General features: G+C 45.2%; 1 long non-coding RNA gene across 1 annotated transcript in view; it reads right to left on the bottom strand.

Moving 5' to 3' along the window:
* The window catches only part of LOC138504795 (uncharacterized), a 62,179-nt gene extending 34,780 nt beyond the window's left edge, over positions 1 to 27,399 (bottom strand). Inside the window, exon 1 of the long non-coding RNA XR_011279976.1 lies at positions 27,328 to 27,399. This is a non-coding gene — a long non-coding RNA (uncharacterized lncRNA). The remainder of the gene's footprint in view (positions 1 to 27,327) is intronic.
* Positions 27,400 to 27,962: the final 563 nt, after the last annotated feature.

Here is a 27,962-nt window from a genome sequence, read left to right as displayed (position 1 = left end):
CAAATGCAACCTGAAGTCTTCCATTATGGGGTACGCATTCTGTTAACATGGTTACCTGGCTTAGTGGGAAAGACTATGAGTATACCTGATGAGTTTTTATTCAGTCCACAGATACCTATGGATGAAGAGGGGGAACAAACGATTCCTCTAGAGCTAGTTGCAGCCAATAGCACGAGGGGAATTGGCCATGCTCCGAGGATTTGATGAAGGCAGGCCATGGAGAACAGTGATTGCTATTGGGAAAGGGTATAGACTGACTGACGTCACAGATGAGGATATGTTTAAAGATGATCCAGCAGACGATGAAGTAATATTTGAAATCAACATCCCTTATTGGATCAAAATTGAGAAAAGAGATGTCTCACGGCGAATGATGATAGTGCGACAGCGCCCAGGAATTTTTGACGAGGACTTAGATAAAGTGCCGACCTCGCTATGGACTACAGTTCACTATGACGTAGGCCTATTGAAGGGGGTAGGAGAAGTCAAGATTAAACCGAAACCAGGAGCAATTTTACCTCAAGCCAGACAGTATCCCATGTCTCGAGAGGTAGATGAGGGTATTTTTAAAACTATTTCTGCACTAATGGTACAAGGTATCTTAGTGACATCAGAGTCACCGTGCAATACCGCTGTGTATCCTGTGAAAAAATCAAAGCGGGGGTCATGGCGTTTAATTCAGGACATCAGGTCAGTTAACCAGATTGTAGAGGCAGAGTTTCCGCTAGTTCCAAATCCTGCGACAATATTATGCAGTATCCCAGTTGAGGCATGATATCTCATGCTGATTGACTTAAAAAATGCTTTTTCTCAATCCTGTTGCATCAGGACTACCAAGATATGACATCAATTACTTTTCATCAGACTTGTTTACGTCAAGGGTACTGTGAGTCTCCATCAGTCTTTAATAGGGTCCTTCAAATGGACCTGGGCAATGTTAATTTGAAAAGTATTGTGCTGCAGTACGTAGATGATATTTTGGTTTGTAGCATGACAGAAGATGAGTGCATGCAAGACTCGATTCAATTAATGATTATCCTAGCAGATAAAGGATATAAAGTGGACAAAGAAAAGTTACAGTAGTGTCAAGAAGAAGTGTTGTACATATGCCAGTTGATTTCACATGAGATCCGACAATGGCCCACATTTTGTAAATTAATTAGTCAAACAGATTAGCTTGTTATTGAACATAAAACACACATTTTCTTCTGCTTATCATCTGCAAGCAAACGGAATATGTGAGAGACTCAATTGTCTTGAGTCTTTGCACTTTCCCCCTTTTCCTCCATGCACATTTCACCTTTTCCCTTTTTTCATTTCTTTATTTCACTGCACCTAGTAAGATTACTGTTTTTTTTGTTCTCCCTTGATCCCCTCCCTTTTGCCTGGTCGCGCTCTGAAACACCGGTGTACGAGCGCAATATAAATAAAATATCATTTAATTTTCATTTAATTTCTTCTCAAAGAGAGAATTGCTAAATTGAAATTGTCACTGAAGAAAGGATGGCTCTATTGCCTGCCCTTAGCATTATATGCATTAAGGAATCAGCCCGGGTCGGTCCACCACCTCACACCCCATGAACTAGTAATAGGGAGGCAAATGAGAATGCCTCTGACTCCTCCATCGAGGATTAGAAGTGATGCCCAGAAGACAGCAGAAATGTTAGGAAATTAGTTACTTGTGTATTTGACATGTATGACCGCTAGTATCTGTCATTTCAGATCAATTCAAGCGCAAGGGGTGTCGGTCTCAAGACACAGAAGAAGACCATTCAGCAACCAGACCTGAAGAACTTCTGTCAGTACATAAACTCATTGACAGAGACGCCATGTTGATACACAACTTCACTAGGAAGTGGCATGATCCCCGCTTTAGTGGACATTATATATACTCCCTCAGCAGTAAAGAATGACATGCATGGATTCACCTGAACGTCAAACTGTATGCTGATGTGACCAGAACACCCCCACCCGTTAATTCAGAAGCAAGTCAACACGAAGTAGTTCAGCACGTGCAAACTCGATCGAAGACAAAGAAGAAGAATCCCGAAACTGCTGGTTGAATGAATCCAAATGTGCATTTGGACTGTGGCACCCATGGGACATTCCTTATAGATAGCAGGCATGCAAACTCGTTACTTGAGCCACAGGGATCCTTTTGAAAATGAACTTTAGAAAGTTGTTGATATATCATGATTATGCCTAAACAACTGTCATGCACCTTCCTGCTTGGAGGCTGTGGAGTACATGGTGTTTCCGCCATCATTAGGATTACCTCCAGGTTGGCTTCCCTCCTCTGTACTGCTTTCTTCTTGATTAACAGGCTTATTTTCTTTTTGTCCCTTTTCTATGTTCTCTATCCTATCCTCTTCCTGGTTTGCGAGTTTATCCACTTTGTGGTCCTTCTTCTTTGTCTGTCTCCCATTGCATACTTAAGTTACGGTCTAGTCTTTATGTTTTGTTCCTTGTCCGTCTTCTATGTCTAATGTTCCTTTAACAATGCTTCCAACCTTAGCGTCTTCGTGTTGCAACCCTTTCCGCTTCAGTGCTTTCGGGTTTACACGCTAGTTTTCTCCTTAGACTCTTGGAGTCAATCAAGTATCTGCCTACTGCTTTCTTCCGCTTTTTCCTCTGTCTGACTTACCTTCTGACCCTCCTGTTTGCTTCTTTCTTCCCTGCGCCGCTGCTCCCTCGTTCTTCCGGGTCTGGCCCCGTGCTTCCCCTCAGCGTCCTAGGCTGCTCCTCTTTCTCTCTTACCCTCTTTGCCGTGTACCTCTCTCGGCTTCCCTGCTCCTCCATTGCCTCACCCTGGCCATCGGGAACGGACATTTCCACATCCCCTCTGCTTAAACTTACCATCCATTGGGCACCAGATCCTGTTTCCTCGTATCGAGTGGGATTTTCCGTAATCCTCGGACCAAGTGAGTTGTTCCACATTTCTTGGACTCCTTCTTTATACCTTGGATTACCACAAACCAACATCGCTTTTCTAAAGGACTTGATCAGGAATCCACAGAGGCTTTTTCAGCTTTGGCTTTTTCCTCTGATAGGCGCTCTCGGGAAAGGGTCCTCTGCCTCCCTTGTTATTTCAAGGCAGCAGAGTGGCTTCTATCCGGGGGAGGCCGTGTCTCTACAAAAAATGGCAAAAGGAACGAAGGAGACCAAGACGCTTGCGCTAGTCATCTTCTGAAGACACAGGTGAGGAGGAGGGGGGACGTTATATTCAGTGACGAACAAGAAGAGTCAGACTTGTTAGACCATAGACCTGACAGATTGCAACGCCTGATTATTACAATGGCCACTGCTGAACAGCTACAAGAGTTGGTTAATGCTGTCCAGGGTCTCACTCAGGAAGCACAAACCCTTAAAACAGAAAACGCCACACTTCGTCAGATGATGACCAACAGGGAGCAACAGCGCACCAAACTTACTCCAATGGCCCTGGCTTCGGGCAAATTTGATGGTTCTCCTAGGAAGTTCAAAGAATTCATGGAGGCCTGTATCATCCATTTCACCTTTCGGCTTCAAACATATGCATCCGATCAAGCTCGCATAGGGTTTTTGGTTTCCAACCTGACCGGGAATGCGCTAGCTTGGGCTACCCCTTTGGTTACCGGAACTAGTCCCCTTCTTCAGGATTATGCAGCCTTCACTGCGCAATTCAAGGAAACCTTTGAAAGGCAGAAGTCAGCTCAAGTAGCTAGTGAGGAACTACTTGACATACATCAGGGTTACCACAGACTTGTGTTACATCTCTCAGTTCAAACAAGTGGCTGCCGAAACTGGTTGGCCCGAAACCGCACAATACACCAGCTTTAGACGGGGTCTTAGAGAAGAACTGAAGGGCGAATTGGCCCATTGTCCAAGGCCCTCCACGTTAGCCGAATTGCTATTATCGACATTGCAGATTGATTTCCGTCTCTCTGAGAGGCTTTCCGAAAGGAGAAAGGGTTGAACCACATTGTTCCATCCAGACTCTGCTCTTCCCATCCCTCCTTCACCTCGGCCACCCAAAGACGAACCTATGCAAATCGGGACCACCCGAGGACCTTTGACATCTGAAGAACGTAAAAGACACAAAGAGAACAGTCTCTGTATGTATTGTGGATCGGAGAAACACCTACTTAGAGACTATCCAGAAGTCCCTCCTCGCCGTCCCGGAAACGACAGACCTCGGAACTAACAGGGACAAGTTTCCGAGGCCATCCTTCCAGTCCATACACAACAATGTTGGTCTCCTCCTCATTGTCAACTGATGATAATCGGTTAATGGTAGTTGCTGTACAGCTACACAAGGAACCACAACCGATAGACGTTTTGGTCCTGGTTGACTGCGGAGCAGCAGGGTGTTTTATGGATACTGTGTGGGCCAATAGGAGCGGAATAGTCCTCATGGAAAAGGACAAGGACCAGAAGGTTGAGGGGGTTGACGGTAGACCCTTGAGTTCTGGACCTATAACCCACACCACAGTAGCACTTACCCTGACAGTGCTACAGCACACTGAAGTAATCCAGTTTGACTTAATCAGGACATCCCATTTTCCAGTCATCCTTGGGGTGTCCTGGTTAAGAAAGCACAATCCATCCATAGACTGGACAAATAATCAGATGGCCTTCACCTCCGAACATTGCCGTAAGTCATGCCTCTCAAAGGTCCATTATTCTACTGTAAAGGCCCTAACAGATTTTTCCATTCCTCGGACCACATTGGGGATTCATAATGTTCCGACCGAATTGTTTGAGTTCAGCAAAGTGTTTTTGGACAAGGATCCTCAAGACCTACCACCACATCGTCCAGAGGATTGTGCCATTGATTTACTACCGGATGCCCTTGTTCCTTTTGGTCACATGATTTCGCTCTCATTGAAGGAAAAAGAAGTGCTTAGGAAATATCTAGACTCCAATCTATTCAACGGTCTGATTCAACGCTCACGTTCTCCTGCTGCGGCCTCACTGTTTTTTGTCCCAAAAAGGGACACCCAGGAACTCAGAACGTGTATCGACTACCGAGGGCTGAACGAAATGACCATCCAGGATAGGTATCCTATGACGCTCATAAAGGATATACTTGAGGCGGTACAAGAAGCAGTGGTATTCACTAAATTGGACCTGAGGAGGGCATATCACTTGTTATGTGTCCGTGCGGGGGATGCATGGAAGACTGCCTTCCGCACCCCATACGGACACTTTGAATACAGAGTTATGCCCTTTGGGCTGGTCAATGCTCCATCCAACTTTCAAAGGTTCATGGACTGTATATTCTCGCATCTCCTGTATAATTGTACCATCATCTATCTCGATGATATCCTGGCCTACTCATCCTCACACAAAACAGATCAACAACCTCTCCGCCAAGTGCTACAACGACTGAAGGACCACCACCTGCTGGTTAATCCAGAGAAATGCGTGTTTCACACATCCACTGTTCCCTATTTGGGATTCATCCTGACCAAAGCCGGTATTGAAATGGATCCACGGAAGGTCAAAGCCATCCTTGAATGGCCTTCTCCCACCTCAGTAAAGGAAGTCCAGAGGTTCTTAGGCCTAGCCAACTTCTGCTGCAAGTTCATCAGTGGTTTTTCTGATACTGTGCTTCCTATGACATCATTACTGCAGAAAGCCGCACAGACAAGGGCTTCCTACGTTTGAAACAGCTGTTCTTTTCAGCCCCGGTGTTACGTCAACCTGATCAGACACAACCTTTTATCGCGGAGGCCGATGCTTCGGCCGCCGCTATAGGAGCAGCCCATCTCCAAGAATTTGATGGGACAAAACACCCTATAGCCTATGTATCGAAAACACTTGCACCCAGTCAGGCCAACTACTAGGTCATGGGAAAGGAGTTGCTGGCCATAAAAGCCGTCTGTGAAGAATGGCGTCATCTCCTAGAAGGAGCTACACATCCTTTAATTCTGCGGACCATCCATAAAAATCTGATGGTCATCCAAAAGATGGAATGCATAAATTCACGTCAGGCTAGGTGGGCACATTTTTTTGCTCAATACGATTTCACTGTTACATACATACCCGGGTTCCAAGAACATACTGGCAGACGCCCTTTCCCGGATTCCCATTCCTGGGATGTCCTCCGAACATTCACCAGAACTGCTTTTTCCATGAAACAGGATTGTGAGTCAATTGTCCACCTTCCTTCAAGAGGTTAAAGACGCCACTGTTATGTCAAACAATACCTACAAGACCAATACTAGAGACATCGTCTACAGACGAAACGGGCTGCTGTTCATAAACCATTGTTTGTTCCTGCCTGATGCTGCCACAAGACGGCGGGCTCTAAAATGGTGTCATGATGACCGACTGGCCGGTCATGGAGGGGTGCAAAACACCCTGGAATTGCTCAAAAGACAATTCTGGTAGCCGAATCAATGGACAGACGTTACTCAATACGTTAGATCTTGCCCAGTGTGTAATCAGGCCAAATATAACACCCAACGCCCAGTGGGTTTATTACAGCAAGATAAACTGCCAACAAGACCCTGGAGTGTCCTCAGCACTGATTTCATAGTGGAACTACCACGTTCTGAGGGATGTACTTGAATTTGTATAGTGGTTACTGTGGATACCTCCACCAAAATGGCACACTTTTCTCCCCTCCCAGGAGTTCCCTCTGCAGCCGAGATGGCCTCTGTCTTCGCTAAGGACATTTTTCGCCTTCATGGGATACCTGAGAAGATTAACTCTGACCTGGGCAGCCAATACACCTCACGTTTCTGGGGAGCATTCTGTGACAAGGTAGGAATTGAACAAGCCATGTCTTCGGGTTTTCACCCTCAGACCAACTGACAGACATAACGTCTGAACTCTTCTCTAGAGCAATATATCCATTATTATGTTAACCAACAACAAGATAACTGGGTAGCTTTGCTTCCCCTGGCTGAGTTCTCTTATAACAACTCCAAATACAGCGCTACCAAGCTCAGTCCTTTTTTTTTTGTTCCTACGGTTACCATCCTTGTTTTTTACTGTCAAAGAACAGTCATGCTTCCCTCGTACCTTCAGTAGATGGCATCCTTTCTAACATCTCTGAAGCACACAAGACTGCCAGAGAAGGTTTGCAAGACAGCCAACTCAGGTACTGCACACAGAGCAACCATCATCATCAGCCGTCACTGATGTGGACTAAAGGTACCAAAGTTTGGCTTTCTACCAAGTATATTCCACGATGGTTACGACCCACTAAGCTATCACCTAGATATTTATGTCCCTTCACAGTGCTGGAACGCATCAACCCTGTGGCGTACCACCTTCAATTGCCCAAACAAATGAATCGCATACATCCTGTGTTTCACTCCTCCCTACTCAAGGTGTATCATGCTGATCCTTATGGTCGTCCCAGACTCAGAACCCATACTATGGCGGATGAAACACCCAAGGAATATGAGGTAGCCAAGATCATAGACCCCCGATACAGAAGAGGACAATTGGAATACTTAGTCGATTGGAAAGGGTATTCTCGTTCTGAGGACTCCTGGGAACCCATATCACATCTCCATGCCCCCATTCTGGTTCAACGCTTTCACCGGAGTCATCCGGGTAAACCGGGTGGACCGCCCCTGAGGAGGAGGCATACTGTCATGCACCTTCCTGCTTGGAGGCTGTGGAGTACATGGCGTTTCCGCCGTCATTAGGATCACCTCCAGGTTGGCTTCCCTCCTCTGTACTGCTTTCTTCTTGATTAATGGGTTTATTTTCTTTTTGTCCCTTTTCTATGTTCTCTATCCTGTCCTCTTCCTGGTTTGCGGGTTTATCCACTTTGTGGTCCTTCTTTGTCTGTCTCCCATTGCATACTTGAGTTACAGTCTAGTCTTTATGTTTTGTTCCTTGTCCGTCTTCTGTGTCTAATGCTCCTTTAACAACGCTTCCACCCTTAGCGTCTTCACGTTGCAACCCTTTCCGCTTTGGTGCTTTTGGGTTTACACGCTAGTTTTCTCCTTAGACTCTTGGAGTCAATCAAGTATCTGCCTACTGCTTTCTTCCTCTTTTTCCTCTGTCTTACCTTCTGACTCTCCTCTTTGCTTCTTTCTTCCCCGTGCCGCGGCTCCCTTGCTCTTCTGGGTCTGCCCCGGTGCTTCCCCTCAGCGTCCTACACTGCTCCTCTTTCTCTCTTACCCTCTTTGCCGTGTACCTCTCTCTCTGCTGCTCTGCTCCTCCATTGCTGCACCCTTGCCATCAGGAACGGGCAATTCCACATCCCCTCTACTTAAACTTACCATCCATTGGGCGCCAGATCCTGTTTCCTCGGATCGAGTGGGATTTTCCGCAATCCTTAGACCGAGTGAGTTGTTCCACATTTCTTGGACTCCTTCTTTATACCTTGGATTACCACAAACCAACATCCGCTTTTCTAACGGACTTGATCAGGAATCCACAGAGGGTTTTTCAGCTTTGGCTTTTTCCTCTGATGGGCGCTCTCGGGGAGGGTTCCTCTGCCTCCTTTGTCATTTCAAGGCAGCAGAGTGGCTTCTATCTGGGGGAGATCGTATCTCTACAAAAAAAGGCAAAAGGAACGAAGGAGACCAAGACGCTTGCACTAATCATCTTCTGAAGACACAGGTGAGGAGGAGGGGGAAGTTATATTCAGTGACGAACAAGAAGAGTCAGACTTGTTAGACCATAGATCTGACAACAACACATTTGGTTAAGAATTGGAAGAGGGAGCAGTATCCTGACTCATTCCTTACTGCATTTCTCTTTGGACACCCAAATGTTCCTATCTGACGTCGAAGCTCACAGGCTACTTATTATGGTCTTTATGTATATAATTCGAGTTCATCCTTATCTCATTTGGCGTAACACTAACACTTATGTATTTCAACGAAACACTATAAATTGTCCTGCAATTAGTCAGCTACTTGATGTAATAAACGAGCAAATCTTGCAGCTACCTGAGCATTTAACAAGGTTGCCTGATTAAAAAGGTTTTTTTCGTTCCTTAAAAAGTAGTACACAGGCATAATTTGGAATCCTGAAAGTGATACCGTGGAGGTGTCTAATGTATTGGCGCCTAATATTTGTCTGCACAGCATCTTTTATTGTTTTCCTGTTTGTGCTCATGCATGCTGCTTATCTTGCTGGTCGAAAGAAAGCAGCAGTCTCCCTGATTCTTCCCACACCAATGAGCCATGCAGAGTTAGACATTTCAAGGAAACCAAGACCATATGTGATTATTCCTACACCAGCAACACATGTAAGGTCACCTATTTCACTGACAAGTGTTCCTATGATTCCCCCCGTAGGATGAATGTACACTGATGTACCCCAAGAACATTTTGCATGTATTCTTCTGGCAAGAAAGAGACCCAAGAGAAGTGTGAGAGAAGATGATTATGCGTTAAATAATAATCTAGACAGTACAGCACACTTAGGGAACAACATGTGGTATCAGCACATGAAAGAAGTAGGAAAGAGAACCTCTGAGGAGAGCTGCTATATTTGTGCTCTCCTACCCTATGCATTGGGGAATTCTAAGATATTAATTGCTATAGAAATAGATGTCCAGACAGCTCATTGCCTGACACACCTTGCACTCTGCCATACGAGAGGTCAATTTCAAGGTCGAACAACACCCTTGGTATGGGTGACAGAATGGTCAGCACCAGAAAAAGATGATTATGTTCAAGATTTGAAAACAAGTGCAAGACCACACACCAGAGATCATGTGATAAGATACAAACAGCCTGGAATGAAAAGAGCAGGGATCCGATGAGAGATAAACAGAAAGCTCAATTGCCAAGGAAGGACTGATGAAGAAATACGGAGATGCAAGGGGAGAGGCCAGATGCAAATTTGGGGAACAGTACTTTCACCAGACGGCTGGGAAGAAAGCATAGTCGCATGCAGAGCAGTAGCAGTAAGATGATATCACAAACCAGGTATTGATCATGTGGAGAAGGGATTTAAACCTCTCTGGCTGAAGCTTGCCAAACTGCTGACATGGGTTGAAGATAAAGGAGGCCCAGTACAGATAGTGCCTCTGGCAAGCGCAGAGCTATGCTTCAGAAACAATGGCACAAGAAAAGTTGGAGAAAACCATCATTGTGGACAAATCTTTGATGTACCAGGAACGAAGGATGGGACATTAGTGATAATCGACCACTACTGGGCTTGTGGATCCAGAGCTTATATGAAGCAACCCAGAGACTGGGGAGGACTCTGTTCCATAGTGATTATTGACGTTCTAGCATTAGTGATTCCGAAAAGTGACTTGAACATTGGAGAATTTCCAAAGGCTGATGCTCACCTAAGCAAGAAGAGATCACCTGAGTTTCTCAAAAGAATGAAGAAAGAGAACTATTTCTCAGCTAAATCAATAGAAGCTTTCGATGCCATTCCATATAAACACCAATTGTTCAGCCAGACTTCAGCAATAGTCACAACAATCTTCATGCCGAGGATCCAGGTGATGATGAATGCCAAGTGGTTACATATAACCAGATGGGTGCTCCTGCAGATAATCAACACTGCTATCAAGGGATTCAATGCTATCAAAGAAGAGCTGAGAGCCATAAGATTGATGACACTCCAGAATAGATATGTCATGGACATGATTACAGCCCTGGATGGGGGTGTTTGTGCCAAAATCAGGGAATTGTGTTGCACATTCATACCTGCTCACGGCGAAGAGAATGGGACCTTGACAGAGGCCAATAAGCTGCTGACAACTTTGCATACCAAGATGGAAGATATTGCAGATGACAGTTGGTTTGCATCAATCTTCTCACGGGTACCACAATGAGTGGAAAATATCTTCAAGTTCCTTGGAGCATTACTGCTGATGATAATGTTTGGATTCTGTGTGATTGAGATCATGATTGATGTTGAATCTGGATTTGAACCTAAGGTGCTGACTTATGAAGAAATCAAAGACTGTATGAAAGCTACCATCCATGTACCTGAAGGAACAAAGTTTATATATCCAAGAGACCACAAGAAGTATGTGGGAAGATGGATCTACTGCAGTCTGAGTGGACAGTGCAGCCACATGACCTGGAGTGTTGACAAACATGTAAAGTCAGCAGGAGCTTAGAAAGGTGTGATGCAGATCTGGACTCTGAAAAAGTACTTCTTCAAGAGAGAATGACTAGATGCAGAGACTGGTGAAGGGGTGGTCGATGAATCAACCATATTGGGGACTGTAGAGGAGGAGCCAAAAGCCTCCACCGGAAGTCCCACCCTTAAATTGCCTATCTGTTGGGAACCTGAAATGGCGACAAATGCGACACCTGTAATAATGCCTATAGCACAAGAGGCCTTAGAAGCAAGGTATCCATTAGGAAAATCGTTCTTTATGTATCCACGAAACGCTGGCTCTTGGGAAAAATCCCTGAAGAGCATGTGAAGACGGATGAAAGAAGAGACTGGTTGAAGATGGGTGAAAGAAGAGACTGGTGACGTCACATGAAGAAAGTGAAAGAAAGTGATACACCTCAGAAGAGATGACAAGAAAGAAGATGAATAGAATACATAGAATCTAATGATGAAGTAAGAATCAAGTAAACATTTATATGCGGAATGAAGATCGCACGTGTGAAGATCATGGAAGAAACTGAAAACCATTTTATAATTGTAGAGATGCAGTAAAGCAAGTAGACAAAGCAATCATAAGGCTGGCCATATGTAGTGAATAGTGCAGGTGATGCCGCCAAGGTATATATATGTATAGGAATCTGGAAGTTCCACATCATATTTTAGCAAGCTGAAAGGTGTGGCGCAACAGAATCAGCTTGGCTGGACATGGAAGTAGAATCGAGAAGGCCTGCCTGTCACAGTGTCAAGGATGGGGCAGCCGAGAAAGGGAAAGTTACAATGAACGAGAAGGCCAGAGCTGAGCTCCTGTTAAGGTGTGGCAGAAGAACAATGAGTGTCAAGTTTAATTCATTAAGTCTTATTAACTACAGCAAAGGAGCTCATAACGTGGTCTGCAGTCACATGGTCAGATGAAAATAGACCTTGAGCAAGCTACACCGAGACCAGAAGATAAAGTCATGCTCCCGCTCCCTTTTATTCCCAGGAGCAGTGTTACTTTGCAAGGCCGAGTTCAAAGACTATTTTCATGGCAGACAGCTTGAGTGATGATGGATGATGGCCCAATTGGGTGGGGAGGCATGGTGAAGTCCGACCCACCAGCACATGGGGTACCAGCTTGCATGCTGCTAACGAGTGGAATCTTCCAGAAGGGTACAAGTGCCAACCAATTATAAAGTGCCATGTATCAAAGAGCCCTATAGTTTAGAGATGCAATGAGATGTTGTGTATTTGATGACATGCACAATGACTTGCACTAGGGGTGGGCAGAGTTGTCCACCTGACAGTAGAGATCCAATCACAACACCAACAGCCATAGAAAGTATATCTAGATGTTACCTGTTACCCAATCACAGTCCCACATAAGTTTTCTTAGTTTGCTACGGAGTATGATGTCAATAATGACGAGTAATTAGTATATTAGTGTTTTTTATGAAATATGTTGAGATCTTACTGTCAGACATCCAAAGATGTCCGTTGTACTCCATGTTTTAGATAATTGTTATTAAAACAGACCAAGGGCCTCATCACGAGTCTGGCGGTAACCCTTAAATGCGGCAGTAGCGCTATTATCATGGCCTTGGCGGATTTCCCCCCAGCTCCGAGCTGGGGGAAATCTGCATCAAAATTGGCGATTTTTGGCGCTATTACCGTCGGCGGTAATAGCGCACATTTTCCCCATCGGGCCCAATGGGGAATGAGGAATTCCCGAATGGGCTCAATGGGGAATGGGCACTAACCGTTCCGCCAAACCTGTGATCCGTCACTAATAGTGCCGGGGGGTTGGCGGTAGGGCTAATTGCACCAGCGGTAATACCACTGGCGTTACCACCTATCTCATGATGAGGCCCCAAGTGTTTTGCCAACTTCCTGAGTCAGTTTTATTATTGATGTTTGAATAATTTATGCATCCACCCCGCAGAGTGTTACCTCGTCTTTAAGGGCCTTCTGGTTCAAAGCAGTGACCCAAGTGTATCCTGCAGGCAGGACCATGGAAAGGGCACCAGAACACATGTGTCCATAGCACTAAAGGCACATCCCCCATCCAACCACATCTACCAACATGCACCACTGACAGTCCAACATGAAAGTAGGCAACCCGTACATGATTCAGTCAGCAATGCTCCTGCTTCCAACACAAGCAAATGTCATGATCACATACCATGTATTCCACCTCATTCAGTGGACTGACAGGACCCAATGTTGATGTGGATAGTCAAATGCACTAAATTGCCATGACCACACGTGTCATTCTCAGCTGCTAACTGGAGATGGTGCAATCATCATATACAATAGAACAACCCATAGACGAGTGTGCACAAATGCATCTCACATGCCCTCTACATCTAAATTTCGCAGGAGGTGTTGGGACACAGATGAATATGCAATTCTTAGCGTGTGCCCCTCCCCCATACCAATACTGCAAAGCTGAGAGACATTACTCACTGAGACAACAGTATCACCCTTATTCCATGCAGGTAATGAAGGACGTTGAGACAGTATGAGCAGTAGATGTCAAAAGCACTCAAGCTGACCATGTAAAAGTAACAAGAACATGTATTCGATGAAGCAGTCATGCACTCCACATGAAGAACATGTACAATAGGTAATATATGAATGTATACATGAAGAACCTTAACATTGCATCCACAGAAATGAAGAACACTAACATGATCAATGTATAAGGTGAATGCTACATGAATTATTGTGCTGAAGAGCAGAAGGTCCTCACTCTTCTGAGCAGGGAATTACCACATCAATATGAGCTGAAAGGAGATCCAGGGGACATACTTTTATGAATCTGTATCAAAAATATTAATTTAGGATGATACAAAAATGATTAATGAAAATCAATCATGAATAAATCAAGGACAAGGATAGCAATTAAATTGCAGGCTAAAACACATCTATAAAAGTTCGAATGACATCAATCATTTCCACAAAACAGTCCTCACTCACTCATTCAACAACCATATTTCTCCAATCATACTTTCACGCATCTCAAAGGTTACATTTACTGACAACGTCAATTAATACACAATGTTCAAAAAGTTATATGTATGTTGTCTTTTTTGGAGTGAATCTTGATAGTAGTTGCATAGAACATAATCACATCACCAAAGCTATTTCAAGACCTACCGGTTTGGACGTATAGGTGTAGTTTCACCATGTCTAATTACACTCTACAAAAATGTATACATATATATAAAAATCATGTGTGATACACAACATGTGGACATGCAAAGGGCCGGTTTAGACAACTAACTGTTCATGCACATGGACAAGTGTGACTCCCAATTAACAATCCTCACGTGCCAGGACAACCACATTAGAACTATGTTAAGTGTAATCAGTGAACTGCGCCAATTAACAATAATACAATAACAGTTGAGTTATATTTTTAATTCCATTCCACAGCCTGACACGTGTTTCGAGCAAAGCTCTTTTTCAAAGGCTGTACATAGTTGCAAATATACAATCAATAGCATGTTCATTATTGTATATACATCATATCAATTGGGCAAACACCAAGGGGTTACGAAGGGAAATTGGCCAAAAATAAATGTGTATTACATGACAACAAATGACATTAAATGATAGTGAAACATTTTTCAAATTCATACAGTCAATTACCGTTTGATAAAAGGATCCATCCGGTTCCAAAACCAATAAAAGGGATGACAAAACAACATGGTAAGAAAATAAGTGCGTGCGGTGATCAAACAACTATAGATGAATTAATATACCGAATCAACTAAATTGGTCAAAACTGGCTAAATATATTTACTGATGAACCTTGTCCAAGAAGAATCTGTACAACAAAAATTCACAAAGATTATCGATTGCCATAGCTGTTACGTCCATAGCCAACCAAAATTCCACGACATTTAATATGAAAAGTAATTACCTTGATATTACTTGCAATTGCAATAACAATTAGAGGAATTCTGCAGTAATCCACGTACGAAAGGGAATTGTTGCCCGTAAGAATGCAATAATCAACCAATTCAGGATGAACCACGTATCCATTGTCAGTAGATGATTGAACAGTTAACAAGAGAGAAAAAGGGGAAACAAGCTCGGAATTAGGTGAAAGCGCCTGATTGAAACACAGGGACCGTATCAAAAGAACAAGCAGACCGCTTACCAGCCTTCCGGCAACAACAGTATCCAAGGGAGAGCGCGCGCGCGTGGTGCTGCTCGTGTAGTTAAGGAAGAAAACTAGATCGCGTAGACATCAACATGACAGAGCATCCAGCGGCGGCCATATTGGGTGAGGGAGAGGACCGGCTGCAGTCAAGTGACATGCTCCTGAGCCATAATTAAACACTGGGAACCACCAATTGATTATAAGATTGAAACGGTTATGTTAGTGCTTTTACATGCATAATTTAGGTGTTGATACGAAATAAAATTAAAATTAACGCACTGGAAGTAGTGAGTCCAGGTTATGTGCTCAACACACACACCCATTGGTGCTGCTAAGCCTGAATTACCACTTGAGACTACAATTTAATTGAAAAAATGATCCGAATCATCTGGCGCAATTACATATATTATTGTGGTGATAAGAAGAATAAATCTTAGCGGTCTAAAAAGATATGTCATCATAGGTTGTGTGATCAACCGCACACACCCATTAATTCATCACGGGGCATACTCACAATCAGATTAGCTCCCTTTTCGATCAGAAAATAAAATAAAAATAAATAGCATAAAGAGCACGGTAGTCAAGTGTAGCTGCCTAAATGTCAATGGCACAAGTAACCAAACTTAAATAAGAACTTAATCACAAGAAAACATGAAATTCATGATCGGAATTAAGTCCACAATTAACCAATCTATGTTTACAAATAAGTCTTGCTTCTAATTGTCTGAGTCTAAGTTCCATATTGCCACCTCTTTTTGAAGGACGTACTTGAGCCAACCCAATAAATTTTAAGTCCTTGAAGTCATCCAACTGGTGTAGAGTCTGCCAATGTAATGCCAATGGATATTTAGCATCCTGTTTGTTCAAAGAGGCCAAATGCTCACGAATCCGAATTTTGAGTGGCCTGATGGTGCTCCCAACATAGAATGAGCCACAAACACATATAATGCAGTACACTACAAACTTAGTGTTACAATTAATAAATGAGTTGATTACATGCTTGCCTGTTGTGCCAAAATCAAGAGCCTCGGATTCGAATGTATGTGAACACATGTTGCAACTCCCACATTTGTGAAACCCATTCAAGCGCCCTTGATCTAACCATGTTTTGGCAGTGAGTGCTGGTGCCATAAAGGACGGACATAAAAGATTTTTAAGAGTAGGAGCTCTACTAAATACTATTGATGGGTTTGGTTCCAATAAATTGGTAAGATCCTTGTCAAGGTGGAGTAAGTGCCAATGACGTTTTAGTATAGCATACATCTCATTACTATCACTGTTTTATCGAGTAATCAATCTGATTTTATTAAAACGCGTGTTAGCTGAATTTGTTCTAGTTTTGGGTTTAAGTAAATCAGCCCTCTTCATACTAGACACTTCACGTTCAACCTTAGCGAGAATATTTGGTTGGTACCCACGTTGTACAAATTGGTCATGTATAAACAGTTTTTCCGCATCAAAATCAGCATTAAGGGAACAATTCCGTTTAGCTCTAATGTATTCACCTTTCAGAATATTGTTGATAACAGAACGTTTGTGAGAACTAGATGAGTGTAAAACTGCATTAACCGAGGTAGGTTTGCGAAAAGTTTTAGTGATAAAACCCGTAGGGGACATCGAGATATTCAAGTCAAGAAAATCCACAGAATCATTACAATAATGATGTACAAATTGCAAACCCCAATTATTAGCATTTAGAAAATTTACAAACTCACTTAGTTCCGCCACATTGCCAGTCCAAATCATAAAAACATCATCAATGTATCTTTTCCAAAGATATATCAGGTGTGAAAAAACTTTGTTCTGAAACACATATTGTTCTTCAAATTGGTGCATAAATATATTCGCCACACAAGGAGCAAAGCTAGCTCCCATTGAAATCCCAATCAATTGTTGGTAATAAGTATCATTGAAAAGAAAAACATTATTTTGCAAAGCACAAAGAAGAAATTCTTTGATCATTTCAATATGAAGATGGTATGATGCTGATTTGTGTCGGAAAATATAGGTAATGCTGGCAATTGCTTTATGGTGATCAATAGAAGTATATAATTATTTAACATCAAGTGTGACCAATAATACTTCAGAAGTACAAGGCAATTGTGCAAGAATATCAAGACTATGCATAGCATCTCGTATGTATGTGGGTGTGGAGTGGACCAGTGGTGCAATACATTCATTAACATAAACTGATATAGGTTCCAAAATTCCACCCTGGCCACTGATAATGGGTCTACCTTCAGGTCTCTTATCAAACGACTTGTGAATCTTAGGCAGAAAATAGGCAGTTGGCATTGTAGGTTGATCAGAGAACAAAAAACATTTTTCCACATCTGTAATAATGCCTAGTTTATACCATTTGTCGATTAAAGAGTGAACTTTATTACGTATATGTGCGATAGGATTGTTTTTCAAAATGGCATAGCAACCTGGAGAATTCAAATGGTCGAGTGCCATAGAGATATAGTCTACTTTATCCATAATTACAACGTTTCCACCTTTATCCGCCTCCTTAATCACCAGCGAGTCATTAGATGCTAATTTATGAAGGGCGGAACGCTGTGCTACTGATAGATTAGAATATGTATGATGAGAACGAGAAGAACAACGATCAACCAATGTGTGGATATCATTAGTCACAACCCGATGAAAAGTATCTATGACATTATCATCTGAAAGAATAGGAGTAAATTTAGATTTGTTTGCAAATTCTTTAATTGTCAAATTACGATGCTGAATATCTAATTCTTTCATAGTATCAAGAAGATTAGACTCAATGTCAGACATTGACTCATCAATAGACATAAGTATGTGTGTGCTCATCATTGTTTGCAATGAAAGTTCTGATAGTTCGGCGACAGGTGTCATAGGGGAGTATTGTTTGACTTGTGTGGCAAAAAACTTCTTTAGCTTAAGCTTTCTGATAAATTTAAATAGATCGATCTGTACCAGCACACAGTCATTGATACAGGATGGAGCAAATGATAACCCTTTGTTTAAAAGTGAGTGTTCTTCTGGAGAGAGCTGATATTGACTTAAATTATGAATTAAATTTATCTGAACTGATTCTGATCGGTTTGATTCTGCATCGATTTCTGATAAGAGGCTCTGGTTAGCCGTTGGCCTAATGGAGCGGCGTTGGCGCCGCCTATGTTGGCCGCCCCTTGTTTGGGACCGAGCGTTGCGATATTCGCAGCGGATGGTAAGCGGAACCTGACCTGTTTTCTGATAGCCTCTTGTCTGTTGCCCTTTTTGAATCTTCTCATCTGTTCCAAAAAAGGTGCCGGAGCCGAAATAAGTTGTTCAGGCAATTCAACAGAGTCAACATCCTCTTCATCCGGCACCTCATCATCAAGGGGTGCATTCCCTGAGGCATTTTTGTTCCCAGGTCGGTCTGAATCACTTTCTACATCAGAACTAACAGGGGATGAGGCATGACTACTATTACGCGATCTAGACACTTCATCAAACTTGGGTTGATAAGTCAAGACCCGGTTATCTCGATAATCCCTATCGTCTCTAGAGAATTTTCTACATTTTCTCATTTTGACCTCATCCTGATGCCTTCTCAATATATTGTACATTGTTTTGAATTTTTTTTCAATAGTTGCAGCAGGTGCATCAAACAATTGAATTTCTTGTTTAAGTTCATCAATCTGTTTAACAATACGAGAATGTGCTCTTTCTGCATGTTCAATAAGTAATAATAGCATTTTATTAGAGCTATTGGTCAGGTTGGTTTCCCATTCCACTGCCAGATCATTATCCTGAGGATCTTCAAAGTCCGGCAAAATAAGTATACGAAGGCCTCTTGGTATTTTGCGTTCTTGAATATAATGCTTAAGCGTGGTCATCTCCCAAAATTTATTGATTTCTCTAATACTCAACCTCTCAAGCTTAATGAATTTTGATCTGAGATCCTCAGTAATGTTAGGTAACCGCTTAAACGGGTTCAAAGTAGAACCACGAGGTGCAAATAATGCTTTAATATCCGCATCTCTAGTGAGGATATATTCTGCTGCTTCAGCCATTAGATAGAAAGAAGTACAGTGCAAAAGCTGCTGGGTTCAAGACCAGAAAGTTAGCAATAAAACAGTGTGGTCCAGAGGCCTATGTTCATTATTGTATTTTATTTTTGGCCAATTTCCCTTCGTAACCCTTGGTGTTTGCCCAATTGATATGATGTATATACAATAATGAACATGCTATTGATTGTATATTTGCAACTATGTACAGCCTTTGAAAAAGAGCTTTGCTTGAAACACATGTCAGGCTGTGGAATGGAATTAAAAATATAACTCAACTGTTATTGTATTATTGTTAATTGGCGCAGTTCACTGATTACACTTAACTTATCTCTTACTGAGGGTTCTTGGTCCTGGCACCCTCAAAATCTCAAGTTGAACGCTGCCTTTTTCACATTCTTAAAATTGAGCATTAGCGCTGGCTGTTCACATAGGCCTCTGGACCACACTGTTTTATTGCCACATTAGAACTATGCGATGCCTTGAGAACTCAGGTGCCAGGTGGGAGGAGAAAACCGTGCCCTCAGCAGTGGAGTGCTCACACCGGGGGAGTAGAGGCCGAAACCAACCCGTGCTGGGTGAAGAGACTGACACCAATCAGTGCTTTGGGAAGGAGAACATAACACTACCTAATCTGCTGGGTGCTTGCTTCATACGCGGCGGAAAATGATGGGGCAGCAATGTTGCATCTAAACTGATGACCTGTGGACCAGTTGGAAGAAACATATGGGGCCTCATTACGACCCTGGCGGAAATGGAAAAATGATGGCGGAAATGCAATACCGCCATCGAACACCGCTCGTTGCGATTATGACCCGTCACCGTAAAGTACGATGCCATTAGCGACACCGCAGTGAACGGCAACGCTAACTGCACCAAGTACGCGCACGCGCGCCTTGCAAAACCGGAATCACCGCCATGGCGCAACGGTACGCGAATTCTGACCCTAGCGGACATGTACTGAACGCCATCAAGCACGTCGGAAAGTACCATTCCGCCATGGCGAGAAATACGGCATCGTGAACCAACCGTAAATGGCCCACTGAGTGCCTGTACTCCACTCCCTGGCCACATTGCACAACTCCTGGCAGGCGCAATGTACTCACACTATGCAACCAGTGAAATCTACAAATCACCCATGCATGCCAACGTAGAAATGCATGCAGGGGCCCAAAGCGCCCCGTGAGTGGGCATCCATGTACGGCATGTCACCATAGCCGTACTGATGCAGCACAGGCATGTGAAGGTACAATACATCAAAATGAAAATCAAGAACACATGACACAAAACAACAGTAGTCCCCCATCGCATGCCACCAGCGCAAGGCAACATCCAAAACAGCATCCTGAGGGGGATTGCACCAGCCCTGTACTCTTGCCAGTAAACAAACCAACCATCAGCAGAAGCATGTACCACACAAGTTGGCAGAGTGACTGAGCAGCCAGGCTCATCCCAAGAGGGGCCGATGGGAGCTGCAGGGCACAGATGGCATGAATACAGAAGCTATTCCAATGGACATGACCCCAGTCCCCCTCCAACAAACGCACGGAAACACAGGCACCTGTGACCAGCCACATTCTGAACATCCCATCATTCCACCAATCGACCTGGCTGACAGGCACCAGTCGGCCAAAAGCCAATCCCCCGCCCCTGAACAGCACATCATGTAAACAGTCACAATGGCAGCCCCTATCCGTGACCATACTGTGCTACGTAGGCAAACGCGGCCAGTACAGTACCACACAACTCAACTCAGAAGGCGGAACACAATGCAGATCATCTCGCAATACATACCGCCACAAATCGAAAATCGCCACATCACCTGCAAAGAATAACGCAACACGCCAAAAATCGGAATTAAATTTAAATGCACATCCAAATGACAAAGGCCTCACAGCAATTTGCAAAATAACACCAAAACATCCATCATCACCGAGGGCTGCATCTGCAATAATTGACCAGCTTCCACTTGTGTGACGCCCTGTACCATCATGGCACACAGGGCCTACATCAACGTTCCAAAAGGCAACATGGAAGCGGCAAGAACCGCAGGTCCGTCCCATGAGGCAGGCACTAGTCCAGCTGAAAGGCCGAAATGTTGCACCTAGCCACCAGTACAGCGTAAGGGCATGTGGCCCATTGGCGATCGTCCCATAAGATCGTAATGGTGCTCCACTGATTCACCCGAAGCTGCAGGTGTCGAGAGTAAAACCCATCTGGAGGAGTGGCGTACAGATGGCATCTGCAATAGGGCAGGAGATACCTGTCACCCAAATGAAACACAAATTAACCGATTCCATTACGGGACTCATGATGCATTACAATCTTCATTCAACACACCAAATCCACACCCATATGCATGCTAGCCCACTCCAAAGGAATATACACACCCCTAAATCAGTATCGATTCATAACGAAATCAATCGAGCTAAATACACCATTGGCAACGTCGGTTACTGTGCATGCGTCCGTCAAGATAGAACCCATGACATGGGATTAGTAACGTGCCTAGACACAAGTGTATGAAGGCGCGTCGAGACAGGGAGGATCCGACAAGGGCAGATAGACGTAAGTCCCACTATGGCAGCCTTGCATCACATAGCGCAGGGGAAGGGGATTGATTCAAAAAACCCATGTACATGGCAGACCCTAAATGGAATCATCTGTCCATGCATCCATTCATCATTCCCTCATCCCGCAATGAAAACGCATGAATATTCACTCACATAATATTTGAAACTTCCATCGCGTCTGTGCGTAATGCAGTCTGCAAAAACCACTGTGCTCCTGGCCGGATCTGTAGTGTTGTGAAGCAAGATGGATTTGGGAACGTCCTGCCTTATCGTCCACTACGCTATTGCGCATCCCATTCAATTCATGTCATTCATTGCTTGCTCGTCATGGGCCCTGTCCCAAGGACATTCAACAATAGAACGTTACATTTCCAGGCAGACCTGTGGGCGTCTCCTCACCGCTACTTCGAAACCAAAAAAGCTGGCCTTCGAATTCCTCACTTGCAACATTACGTCGAAAAGGCTTCTGTGAACGCTTGCATTCACAATTACATCAATGTAGTGCGGCTGTGTGTCATAATGCTAACTGGCTACAATCACAAATGGGACGCCACGCCCGTCGGTGAAGTACGTTACTGTGCTGCATGAGGGTCGGCCATCGATCGAGCCCTACATACCACTGACTCTTCACAGGTATGTAAGCGGCTGCAATTATAGCATGTGTAACAATGGGAGCATAGCATGAAAATCAGTCAAAGTACATCACACTGCCATCGGGATTTGATACATGATTCCAATCCCAAGATGCCATGCGGCCAAATGCAGCCTTACGTGCGGGACGTGCTCGGCCAGAAGGGATTGCATCTGCCACAGATTCATTCAATCAGCACAGGTGGAGGCCATACAGGCCGACAGCACATATATAGCAGACCCAAACCCCTCCCACAACCACTCCCACTCCAAAATGCTACCGGCAGGACTAGCGATGTTGGGCCTGGGGGACCAGATAGCACTGCAAGTGCTACAACTACAAGAAGACGACGAACAACAACAGGTACAACAACCGGGCGCACAGGGGAGACGGAGGAGAAGGAGGAGGAGGAGGGCAAGGCAGGGTCAGCAAGGCCCACAAGCACTGCCACTACCACCACGCAGGCGGCCCGCAATCCCACGCCTCCGAGCTGATCCGTTCAACCTCACTGCTGAGCAGATCCACACCCTCTACCGTTTGGACCGGGACACCATAATCGCCATTGTGGACATGACACATGCTGACCTCGTGAGCATGATAGATAGCCCAACCGCCATCCCACCCCTACTGAAGGTGGTGTCTGTACTCCACTTCCTGGCCACAGGCACCTACCAGCACACAGTCGGACAGTTGCATGGCATTTCACAGCCACTGTTCTCACGGACACTCTTCCAAGTGCACGATGCCCTCCTGAAGCACGCCGACGACCACATCACACTACCACGCACGTACCTGGAGATTACCAACGCAAAAGTGGGATTCCATGCACTTGGCGGCATCCCGGGTTGCATTGGTGCCATCGACTGCACCCATGTTGAATTGGTTGTCCCACATGCCATGGAGGTCCAGTACCGCAACCGGAAACAATTTCATTCAATCAATGTGCAAATGGTGTGTGACTCCAACAAGATCTTTACGCATTGTTGTGCCAGATTTCCAGGATCTACCCATGATTCTATGGTCCTGAGGAACACAAGAATACCACGCTACATGGAGCGACACGCAGGGCACAGATCCTGGCTACTCGGTGAGTCTCATTCCATGCATGACATCGTGGCCCATTTGATGCGTCAATGACCTTGCAGGAAGGGGGGGGGGCTACTTAGCACTATCATTCCACTGACACCCTTTATTCGTCTCATACAGGTGATGCCGGGTATCCACTGAAGAGATGGCTCCTTACACCAATCCGGAACCCACAGAACCAGCATGAGGAGGACTACAACCATGCCCACTCACGTACCCGTGTGGTCATTGAACAGGCATTCGGCCTACTGAAGGCTCGTTTCCGCTGCCTCAGCAGGTCTGGCGGGGCACTCATGTACAGCCATGAGAAGGTTTCTAAGATGGTCATGGCATGTGTCATGCTGCACAACATGTGCATACGTAGGAATGTGCCCATGCCCCCTGACGCTGTACTGCATGCACCTGAAGATGATGATGATGAGGGTGGGGATGTGGAGGCACCTCAAGGAGTCCATGAGGCACAGGATGCACGTGCAATCCGACAGAGCATCATAGATGCATGCTTCTAGCAACCACGCATGGTGCCTATTACATGGAAAGGGGACCTGTGGCACTGTGTGTGTGTAGTACAGGCACATTGTGGACTGTACGCCTATGAAGGCCTCGTACGCAAATATCAATGTCCACACATGTCATTGGATGATAATGAAGTACTGTATTGTTAATGTGATTGGATTTATACACCCATGGACCCGCCACCCAGTGAAGCCCAACACACCCCCTCCACCCTACTACCTCCCCCCCGAACACCAGTGTCCAAATATGCATGCTGTCCGTGGGTAGACGCTATTGCAAGCCCCCTCTACGGGTATCAGGGGCACCCCTGCCCGTGGAGCGCAGGTTCCTGCCAGATCTGCGTTGGGGGCTGCCCTGGACGGAACTTGCCACGGATGATGTCTCTGCCTGCTCGCGTCCATGCATGTCTCTGAGGGTTTGTGAGAGCTCCGAGAGCACACGGCGCACAGCAGCAAGTTCAGCACAAACGTCTTTGGACGTCGCATGCAGTTCCCCCCTCAGGCTCTCGGTGCTTTTCTCCATTTGTGCTCTCAGGCTCTCGGTGCTTTTCTCCATTTGTGCTCTCAGGCTCTCGGTGCTTCTCTCCATTTCTCCCCTGAGGCTCTCACTACTTTTCTCTATTTGTGCCCTGAGTGTCTCGGTGGATGTTTCCATGGCTGCCCTGGAACCCCCGCATTCATTTGCATGGTCCTTGAGTAGCGTGGACACTTCCTGCTGTTGCTCGATCAGCAGGTCGAGGGACTGTTGCCTCTGCTGGGCCATGGACATTTGCGGTGGTGTGACAGGGGGGCTGCTCAACACATGTTGCCTTGGCACAGGACTTGTGGGGGTTGGCCAGTCGTCGTCTTCAGGGTGCCCCTGCGTGGTTTCGTCATGGTGTAGGGGATGTAACATGCAGGGGGATTGGGAAAGGTCATGGATGGTACCTACGTCGCCAGCACTGTTTTCCGTGTCGGAGCATGCTGGCATGACAGCTGTGTCACCTATGGTGCTGCTACCACCAGAGGCAGTGCCATCAGATACGTTCTTTGGGGGGACCTGTGGTGCTGGGGTTGTGGACTTGCTGGCTGCTGGGGTGCCTGTTGCAGTCCCCTCCAGTGTGCTGCCACTTGATTCCTGCTGCTGCCGTGTCTTGATCCTTGCACCTGAGGTGGAGGCTCTTGGGACGTTGGTCCTGGCCCTCTTTGCAGGCGTGCTGGTAGGGGTGTCCTGCAGCTCGTCGTTGGTATCGGACCCTGTGGTGGAGTAAAGAGGGGCGAGCGTTAGTTATGGGTCTGTGGGATTTGGAATGGCAACGTATCAAATGCATTGGGGTGGTACATGAGGGTGATTTGGGACTGGGCCTTGGAGGTGGTCTCATTTTCGTGTGGATTGAGGATGCATTCATTTGGCTGCCTGCAGTTAGGGGGTGCATGCTGCACATGTAGGGGTTGTTTATGGCATCTTGATTAATTTGTTTATTCATTCTGACTTTTAGAGGGCGCTGTCAGGGCAAAGTATGTATTGCACTATGGGGTCACATGGTACTGCACATGTTCGTGCTTTGTGGATTTCGCATTGTTTCTCTTGGCCAACCTACCTGATTCTCCGGATGTCGGCACTCCTTTCTCCATCCCTCCGACTCCCTCTATGCTCTCCATTCCTATGGTGGAGGCGCAGATATCCTCCCAGGGGGTCAACTTGATGGGCGACTCTGATCCCCCCCCGGTAGCTGTGGCGATGTTCCTGTTCGCAGAAAGTATGCTGCGTACGCGGATCCGCAGGTCGTCCCACCGCTTGCGACATTGCTGTGGCGTGCGGGGTGTTGTCCCCACCGCACTTACGCGCTGTGCCACCAGGGCCCATATGGCCTTCTTGTTGGCAAGGGCCGTCCTGGTCATTTGACTGGAGAAGACGACGGCGGCATTTTCCTGGAGGGTCTCGGTGAGCACGGTCAGTTCCTCTCGGGAGAAGTGGACCTGCCGCTTGCGATCACACGCTTTCTTGGCTACCTTTCCCATATTTATTTTTTTAACTGGGGTTGCTAACGGGTTGGGATGTGTGTCAGGGTCGGATTTTTAATGGTTGTGTTGGGATTCGGATTTTATAGTTGTGCGGCGTGCTGTTTCCCGTTCCGGCCACATGCTTTTACTTCCGTTTCCGTATATTTACGGTGCCCGTAATTTGCGGTGCCCGCTCATTACGGTGACCGCTCATTACGGTGACCGCTAAGATGGGTGGCGGTATTGCACCTGGTGCAGCGTACGGCGGCGGTAAGGGCCGTTTTGGGGTCATTTCCGCCATCGCAGCCTTTCGAATTCCGCCATGGCGTAATGCTCGTGCCCGATGGGTCGTAATTAGCCGCACTTTGCTCCTTCGTGCAATGGCGGAAACGCTATTTACGCTGTTGCGGTCCGGTCAGTCACTTTCCGCCAGGGTCGTAATGAGGGCCCATGGTGATTAGAACCAATATGGTAATCGGATCACTTACTACAATGTAATACAGGGGTAATGCCGTGAGAACCCACAGGTACTTGAAATCACCTTGCATTTTTAGGTTTATGTGTTGTTATTTTTCAAAACATATTGCAAGTCGACACTGTTGGTGTTTCCAGCATAAGATGAGAGTGAACAGCTGTTGATGTATCTCTTATGCTTTCCTCAGGACTGGACTTTGTTAAGGAGGGGGTTATCTTCTTATTCAGAATTAAAGGAAGGACCCCCTAGATGTGTTTGTGCTACAAATAATAAAACATTATGACATTCAATAAAATGGAGTATCTGTGTACGTTTTGTTTAGTATACACTAAAAGGGAGTGTTGCTCATACATGCACTTTGGCTTCTGATGTATTGGGCTAATATTTCTTATATGGGTGTCTTCTGTACACCAGTACAATGATTTGAATCTTCGTGGTTGCTACATGATTCTTAGTGGCGACGTTAAACACGTCCTTTGGTAAGTCTCAACAAAAAATGAAAACCTGTGTCTCGCTAGCTGCTACGTAGGGTAACATAGTGAATACCACTGTATTTTTATATGCTAGCAAAAGTGTGTCATGTTCTACAATCATGCTGTTGTAACTACAAGCAGGCGGCATCTTAAAAAGAAGAAGCTGCGCCTCTAAATGGCTGATAACTAACGTGATGCCAGCGTCTTCACTGAGCACCCGTGTTGCTAAGCAACTGCTTTCGTGTTTTGTCAGAACGGGCTGGGCTGATCGTATAATAGCACCTATGAGACCTGTGATCTGTGCTCTATAATGTGAGAGCTGTTTAGTATTTGAGAGTAAAAGAGTAAAAAAGGAGAGAGGCAGCTTACTTACAAGTTATCTGCTCATCGTCAGTCTGGCGGCCTCTGCTTCGTTCACGAGTTACACGCATGCGTGCTGTGTACAGGGCCTCGTTACTTGTCCTAAAAAGATGATTGGATGAATGCAGTAGTCATGGCAACAGGGCATAGAAATGTCAGGTGGGTGTGTTGTGCTGTGTCTCACTGCTATTGGGGGGACACGTGTGGTACAGTAACTATAACTTAATAACGATCTGGTTTGTAAAATCCAGTCCTTTGGAAAGCAAGACTGTAGAGAAAGTTAGGCAAGGTATTGTTTTACAGGCTCCTCGATAAAACAAAAAAGAGGAGATTTTGCCCCAATTTATTGAAACAATGGAAGCTATCAATATCTAAAAGCCATAGTTAACAGGCATTGAAACACTTGCACGGTCCTGTCCACAACTGACCTTGAAAATGGGGGTTGGTGGGTTAGCGGGGTCGCAGCTACGATACATCATTTTGAGGGGTCGCTACAAAAATGAGTTAAAAGGTGTGGAGAAAAAATTCACATTGCATTATCACCATATATCAACATTCTGTGAGACGCAAGATCTACTGCGGGTGCTGTAGATTTTGGGCCACCTACACGGTTAGAGTACCTGCGCCTGATGGACAGCTTTGGAACTT

This window comes from Ambystoma mexicanum, chromosome 11 (genome assembly GCF_040938575.1).
Source record: "Ambystoma mexicanum isolate Mex_15411 chromosome 11, UKY_AmexF1_1, whole genome shotgun sequence".
NCBI classification, from domain to species: Eukaryota; Metazoa; Chordata; class Amphibia; order Caudata; family Ambystomatidae; genus Ambystoma; species Ambystoma mexicanum.
Note: the sequence above shows the minus strand (reverse complement) of the source record. Positions and strands in the feature narration are given on the sequence as shown.